The sequence below is a fragment of the Ailuropoda melanoleuca genome, chromosome 7, assembly GCF_002007445.2.
Source record: "Ailuropoda melanoleuca isolate Jingjing chromosome 7, ASM200744v2, whole genome shotgun sequence".
NCBI lineage: Eukaryota > Metazoa > Chordata > Mammalia > Carnivora > Ursidae > Ailuropoda > Ailuropoda melanoleuca.
In genome coordinates, this window is record NC_048224.1 from 118378769 (window position 1) to 118387173 (window position 8405).

Below are 8405 nucleotides of genomic sequence, written 5' to 3' on the forward strand. Positions count from 1 at the left end.
TTGTGTTACTTTCTTTGTTTTCTAAATTTTTAGGTGTTGGCAGATGAATCCTGATTTGGTTTATCTGAAAATATAATTTAAAACTCGTATATCACACAGTTTCTTTTGATTATGCTTGTGCTATATATATTTGTTGTGATTTGTTATATATTTTTAATCAGAATCTCATTTGTAACAATACTTCCTTCTTAAAGCCCATATTGCTTATTGCCTTTCTTCGGCTGTACTATGGGAGCTGCAAAAGTGTGCTTCAGAAAATGAGATTTTGATACACCTGCAAATTACATTAGATCCATTCTTTGTAAAGGACAGCTAAGAATTCCAGAATAGATTATTACTTAGGTCATTTGTGTCTTCTAAACACATACATTCAAAAGTCTTAATGTTCCCATGAAGATAGATTATTTTATCTGAAGTACCACTTTTACAATAGCAATGCCTTTTAATTTCTTAAACCAGGAAATTAAAGCTATGTAGCTGAACAAAATTAAGGCATTTTCTTTACAATTGTTCTGCCTTAAATTATTTCAAGTAGAAAAATAAATATTATATACAAATACTATTTAAATATACAACTAAAGAAAATATGTAATTCTACTAAATCTCTTTGTAGTTATTTATTTTTAATGAACTTTATATCATTTCACTTAAACTACAACTCTTATGGATATCTGAACACAGTGATTAGGGGAGAGATCATAGAAACAACAAGAAAATGATGCAGATATAGACTGAAAGATTTAGCTTTAGAAGCTCTTGTGAAAATCCACTAAATCTTTGTTCAAAGACTTGAGCTTCTGTTCAAGAGTTATTTTCTATTTAAAGGCTATAGTCACCAAGGGAACCCAAAATCTGGCACTAAAAGAAAGCTGTTCTATGATGTGTTTACTGCCAGACTGTTGTTAGCAGACACTTTGTCTACTAAAATAAATAGTTTCTTTCAGCTGTAAAAGAGTGCCTTCTATAAGCTATCTGTAATTTGTTGTTTTCTTTAATTTTTTTAAGTAGACATACATATTTAACACAATTTTTGTCTTTATTTGTTACTTAGGTCTCCCTTCTTTACTGCAGCATCCATGTACCTTAGTGTATCCAATATCCTCTTAACACATGTTAACTAAGGTGGCTTTTGTTCTTTCTCTTCATTTTGCCTTTGTCTAGCCATATATGTGGGACTGTTTGTCATCATTAGCCTTATTAAAACTTACACAGTGCTCATGCAAATTTTTCTGAATTTCTCACTCAAAGCTAGGTTTATTTTTTTAAATAAATTGATATCAGTCCAATTCATTCTTTTCAATGGTTTTTTAAGAACATTAACCAATGGATTATTTATTTATTTTATTTATTTATTTATTTATTTATTTATTTATTTATTTATATTTATTTGCTATTGCAAAGTACATGGCAGTAAACATCTTCGAACTTCTTATGCACAAGTGCATTTTTTACACTAAGGAATGGATTCATAGAAATGGAATTGTTGGAACAGAGTGTAAATATATTTTTAATTTTTGTAGAGGTTGCCAGATGGCTTTCTAAGATTTTTTTTTTAACAATTCACATTTCTACCAGCAATGTAGGAGAGTTACTTTTTGCCTTCATTACAGCTAACAATAGATGTTATCACTCATTTTAATCTTGTCAGTCCTCTATGTGTAATGTGATATCTCATGCTTACTTCCACCTGCCCTTCTCCTGCTAGCAGTGTTCAGCAACTTCTCTTATGGATGCTGGTCATTTGAATTTGTTGTAATGTGACTTGTATTTTCATACTCCTCCTTATATTTCTATTAGGGATTCTGTCCTGTTCTTGTGACGCACTTCGTCTTTGTATTGCAAATGCTTTTCTTTAATAATATTTTTTGTTAATTTTATTCATTTTAACTATTATGATTTTTTTCTTTAACTTAAGTAAAAGTCTGCATTTTAATTAATGTCAATTATATTTTTTCAGTTAAGAATGTATTTCCTCCCCTAAGATTGTACATGCATGCTCAAGGATTTTTTTTGCAGGTTTTTTATCATTTCGGTTTTTAAATACCTGTATTTTTTTTTTTTTGGTATCTTAACATATTTGCCCATGTATACACCATTCAGTTTTGTTGAAAGTGGCTTCATTTTCCTTACACCACTTGCAGTTGGTGTTACTTCTTCAAACATTTGGTGGAATTCTTTGCTTCTGAAGATAATATTTTGGGGGATTTTTTTTTCACAAATTTACTTTCCCTAATAGTTATAGGGCTTTTCCAAATAGATATTTCATACTGAAAGACTTGCAGTATTTACTGATCTTAGAATTGATGCCTGTTAACATAATTGTCAAGTTTATTATGGTGTGTAGAGCTGTTTGTAGCATTAGCTTATTACCCTTTTCATGCCTGTATAGTTCATAATGATATCCCCTCTTTTATTCCTCATATGATTAATTTTTCTTCTTTTTCTTTGTTAGCTTTCTTAGACATTTGTCAACTTTTTGTCTTTTTTAGAGAACCAACTTTTTTTTTAAGATTTGTTTATTTGAGAAAGCGCTCTAGAGAGAGAGAGTGAGAGTGTGCATGAGTGGGAGTGGGGCAGATGGTGAGAATCTTCAAACTCCTCACTGAGCCTGGAGCCAGACACATAGTTCAGTCACACAACCGTATGATCACGACCTCAGCCAAAACCAAGAGTCAGACACCTAACCAACTGAGCCACCCAGGCACCCCAGAGAACCAATTTTGTTTCCTTCTTTCTTTGTTTTTTTCTGTTATCAATTTCATTTTTTCTGCTTTTGTCTCTATTATTTTTTTCATTCTTGCTTTGCATCTATTTTGTTCTCCCCCCCATTTCCTCAGTAGGAATTCCCTCTCAACACTGCTTTAGTTGTAACACATGGCCTTTGATATTTTTATATTTATTTTCATTCCGTTTAATGTCTTGTTTGATTTCACTGAAACTTATTCTTTGACCAATAGATTATTAAGTTGTTTACTTTTTTTCTTACTGATTTCTGGTTGGCAGATATAAATGAAGATGCCAGAAACAGTCTTGTTGAGGTTGTATACACATAAATTTTCAACTCATTTGTATAAATACCCAGGAACATGATTCCTGGATCGTATTGTGTGACTTATATTCAGCTTTGTAAGAAACTGTCAAACTGTCTTCCAAAGTGGCTGTACCATTTTTTCATTCCCACCAGCAATCTATCAGAGTCCCTGTTGTCCATACCCTCATCAATATTTGGTCGTGTTAGTGTTTTGAATTTTAGCCATTTTGATAGATGTAACTGGTGTCTCATTTTAATTTGCAATTCCTTAATAACATATGATATTGAACATCTTTTCATGTACTTATATGTAATCTATTTATCTTTCTTGTTGTGACATTCAGATATTTTGCCCACTTTTAAATTGGGCTGTTTTTTTTTTTCTTACTGTCAGATTGTAAGAGTTCTTTATATATTTTGAGCACCAATCCTTTATCAGATATGAGTTTTTCAAGTATTTTCTACCAGACTATTTTTTTTTAATTCTCTGGACTATGTCTGTTGGAAATAAAAAATATTTTCATTTTAATGAAGTCCAACTTATTAATTTTTTCTTTCATAGATCATGTCTTTGATATTTTATCTAAAGAGTCATCATCATATCCAAAGTCATCTGGATTTTCTCTGATGTTATATTCTACTATTTTCGTAGTTTTGTGCTTTAAAAATTAATCGCAAATTTTATCAAACATGTAAAGTTTGCATCAGGTTTATTTATTTGCCTTTGCCCAATTGTTCCAGCACTATTTGATGAAAAGACTGTCTTTTTCTCCATTGGATTGCCTTTGCTCTTTCTCAAAGATTACTTTATTATATTTCTGTATGTCTATTTCTGTCTTTCCTGTGCCACTCATCTATTTGTTTTTCTGCCCATACCACTCTACCTACATCACTGTAGTTTGAAGTGGTGTCAGTCCTCCAACTCTGAATTTTTAAAAAATATTATGGTGGCTATTTTGGTCTCTTGCCTTTCATATAAATGTTAGAAAAAGTGTATTGATATCCACAATGTAACTTGCTCCCATTTGGCTTAGGTCTCCAGTGTTCACCCTGAGAACCTGGTATGGCTTCCAGAGGCAAAATTCACAAAGCTGAATTTTTACCTTTCAAACTAGCCTACACTGAACTTTGATAATTTGGCAATTTTAGCTTCAAGTCTAGCTTCTGCTGCAGGGAAACTGTGATTCCCTGTCTCTGCCTGTCTCTCCAGATTTCAGGGCAGCAGTTTACCTGTGACCTTAATTAGCTGATGGATTTAAGAAAAATTGTTGATTTTTCACTTTTGTTAAATTTTTTTCCTGTGTTTTTTTTCTTGTTGTGAGAATGAGGGCGATGGCTTCCAAGCTCTTACCTGTCAGAATGGAAATTAGAAGTCTTATATGACTATGTTTATTTTGTTTTCTATTAAAAAAATCCTCCTGTTTCATAATATATATATTATGTTTATTACTGTTTGTAAATTAGCTTATGATAAAAAAATACTTTAATTTGGGGGACGCCTGGGTGGCTCAGTTGATTAAGTGTCTGACTCTTGATTTCAGCTCACATCATGATCTCAGGTCTTGAGATCGAGCCCTGCCTCAGGCTCTGTGCTGGGCATGGAGTCTACTTAAGATTCTCTCTCTCCCTTTCCTTTGCCCCTCCCCACTTGCCCACTTTCTCTCTCTCTCTCTCTCTAAAAATAAGAAGAAGAATATTTTTAATTTAATAACATTCCTCAATTCATCTTTTCTTCATTGTTTTCAATAAAATTTTATTCTCTTGGACAATGTCCAGTCACACAAATTTTATTTATTTAATCATTTGTAGTCCATTCCTAAATTATTGTAAAAAAGTTTAATGGAAACATTCTTAGTATTGCATGTTTCTAAAAGAAGGATTATAAGTAATTCCTGAAATTTAACTGCTGGCTGTATAAAAATATAATATATAGTATAATCTAAATCAAGAGTTTATAAGCTAGAACCCATGAGTCGAATATGGTCCACCACCTGTTTTTATAAATAAAATGTTATTTGAATATAGCCACTTTATTTGTTTATGTATTATCTATGGTTTCTTCCAAATTATGGCATTATTGTTGAATGTTGTGATAGAAACTATATGTCCCCAAAAATCTAAATTATTTGTTATTTGTATAGATAAAGAGTGCTGATCCTTGATTTAAATAATAATAGTCACTGATTATGAAAAGTTTTCAAAAAAGTAAATTGGAGAAAACCCACATTGTTTTAAACTGAGCTGTCATTTCAGATTTTGTTAGACCAATATTTTTCAAGTATTTTTCAGTCTTTTTTAGGATGTTACACTTGTGTACATTTGAAAAATACTATGCTGGAGCCAACTAGATATTGAAATCTCTGAGTATTACTACTTCAAAATAAAATATTTTTGTTACTTATTTTATTGATATATACTGGCATATATTATCTAAGTTTCATGTATGCAGCATGATTTAATATTTGTATATATTGTAAAATGATCACCACAATAATTTTGACTAACATCTGTCTTCATAGAGAGTTACAAAAAATTTTTGTAATAAGGACTTTTACAGTTTACTCTTAGCAATTTTCAAATATACAATACAGTATTATTAACTATAATCACCATAGTATATATTGCATTCCCATTACTTAATTATTTTATAAGAAGTTCTTATCTTTTGAAAACAGTAAAATAAATTTTGCATAACATGAAAAAATTATAAATATTATTGAAATTTTCAAAATGTAAATATTTTGTGTAATTGTCAACTACAGTTTCTATGCTCATTTACATCTACCAGATTTGCTAAAATTACTAATCTAATGGTTTATGGTTTACATCACAGATGCTGAAATTTATTTTTTCTGTGATGGCTATTTTCCCAGCTTTTGGCACAATTATGTTTCTAAAAGTGACTGAGCTTTAGTGTGACAGAAATTTGCTAAGAACATACAAATTTCAAGTGTTACCACACACACAGGTAACTACTTGAGATGATGGACATGTAGTGAGTTTGATTATGGTAATCATTTCATAATGTATACATGTATCGAAACATCACAAAGTATACCTTAAATATATACACACACATATATGTATATATATGTGAGTATATATATATATATATGTATATTACATATACATATATGTGAGTATATATGTATATTACTTATACATATGTGATAGTATATATGTGTATATATGTATATTACATATACATATACATATGTGATAGTATATATATGTACATATGTATATGTACATATGTGATAGTATATATGTGTATATATGTATATTACATATACATATGTGATAGTATATATATGTATATTACATATACATATGTGGTAGTATATATATGTGTATATATATGTATATTACATATACATATATGTGAGTATATATATGTATATTACATATACATATGTGATAGTATATATATGTGTATATATACATATACATATATATGTGTGTTTTTATATAGGCTCACAATGCCTATAGCATTCACCTCACGTCATCTCATCACATAGATATTTTATCATATCATGTCATCACGAGGCGGGTGTGTATAGTACAATAAGATACTTTGAGAGGGAGAGAGAGAGACCATATTAACATAAGTTTTATTGAAGTATATTGTTATAATTGTCCTATTTTATTATTGGTTATTGTTGTTAATCTCTTACTGTGCCTAATTTATAAATTAAACCTTATCATAACTGTATATGTATAGTAAAAGACAGCATATATAGGGTCCGGTACTATCTCCAATTTCAGGCATCCATGGGGGATCTTAGTATTCCCTGTGGATAAAGAGGGACTGCTGTATTTTCAAACCACAAAACAATTCAGATGCTGGTTGAGATTATAGGGAGCATAAAATGAGTTGGAGATGAGTCACATATAAAATTTACAGATATATGAACTATTAACATAAAAAGAGCGAAATATACTACCGCATATCTATTAAGCAGCTTTGGATAAGAGAGTGAAGTCTGTTGCTGGGGATTTTACATAGGAATTATTCTTCTAATATTAAAAATGAAGAAACTGATCTCAGAAGGGTTACTAAATGATTAATCTAAGTAAATTCCACATCCAGTGTGAAGCCCAATGTGGAACTTGAACTCACAACCCTGAGATGAAGATCTGAGCTGAAATCAAGAGTTGGATGCCTAACTGCCTGAGCTAGTTGACCAGGCTAACTACAACTAGTGAGAGCCAGGCAACCCAAAACTAGTCTTTTTATAAGTCCTTTTATTGAGGTATTATGATTGAAATACCAAAAACTGTATACATTTAATATATACAACTTGATGAGTTTGGAGATTAACTATAGAGCCATGAAACTATCACTTCCGAAAATTTCCTCCCACCATCTTTTTTTTTAATTTTTTGTGATAAGAATATTTAACATAAGATTTGCACTGTTAGTAATGTTTTTTAACAAACAATTTTTTAAGACTTTATTTATTTGACAGAGAGAGAGGCAGTGAGAGAGGGGACACAAGCGGGGGGAGTGGGAGAGGGAGAAGCAGGCTTCTCCCTGAGCAGGGAGCCTTATGCGGGACTTGATTCCAGAATGCTGGGATCATGACTTGAGCCAAAGGCAGACACTTATTGACTGAGCCATCCAGGTGCCCCTGCACTGTTAGTAAATTTTTAAGTATGCGAGAAATAAATACAAAAATATAACAAGTTTTATAAATGCAATAAATTAGTAACTATAGGCACTATGATGTCTAGTACATCTCTAGGGCTTTTTCACCTTATATAAATGAAGCTTTATACCCTTTGATTAATATGTCCTATTCCCCCTTCCCCCAGCTGCTGGCAAACAGGAGCCTCTATGAATTTGTCAATTTTAAAATACTCATATAAGAGGTATCATGTAATATTTGTCCTTCTCCGGCTGGCATATTATCTTAGCCTAATATCCTCCTGCTATATCCATGTTGTCACAAATGATGATGCTTCCTTTATTTTAAGATTAAAATCAAATTATGTATGAGTGTATATTTATATACCGTATTTTGTTTATAAATTCATCCATCATCCATCAATGGACATTTAGGTTGCTTCTATTGTCAGTAATGCTGCAGTGAACACAGAAATGCAGAAACATGGAGGTGAAAGATCCTGATTTCAATTTCGTTGGATATATAATCAAAAATGGTGACGCTGGATGATATGATAGTGCCTTTTTTTATATTTTTTGACGGACTTCCATTTTTTTTGCAGTGGCTATGCCAATGTACGTTCCCAATAGTACACAAGGTCCCCTTTTCTCCGTATCCTGAGTGACACGTATCTTGTTTTCTCTTTTATTTTTTTAGAACTGCCATTCTAACTAGCGTAGGGTGGTATCTCATTAGGGTTTTGAGTT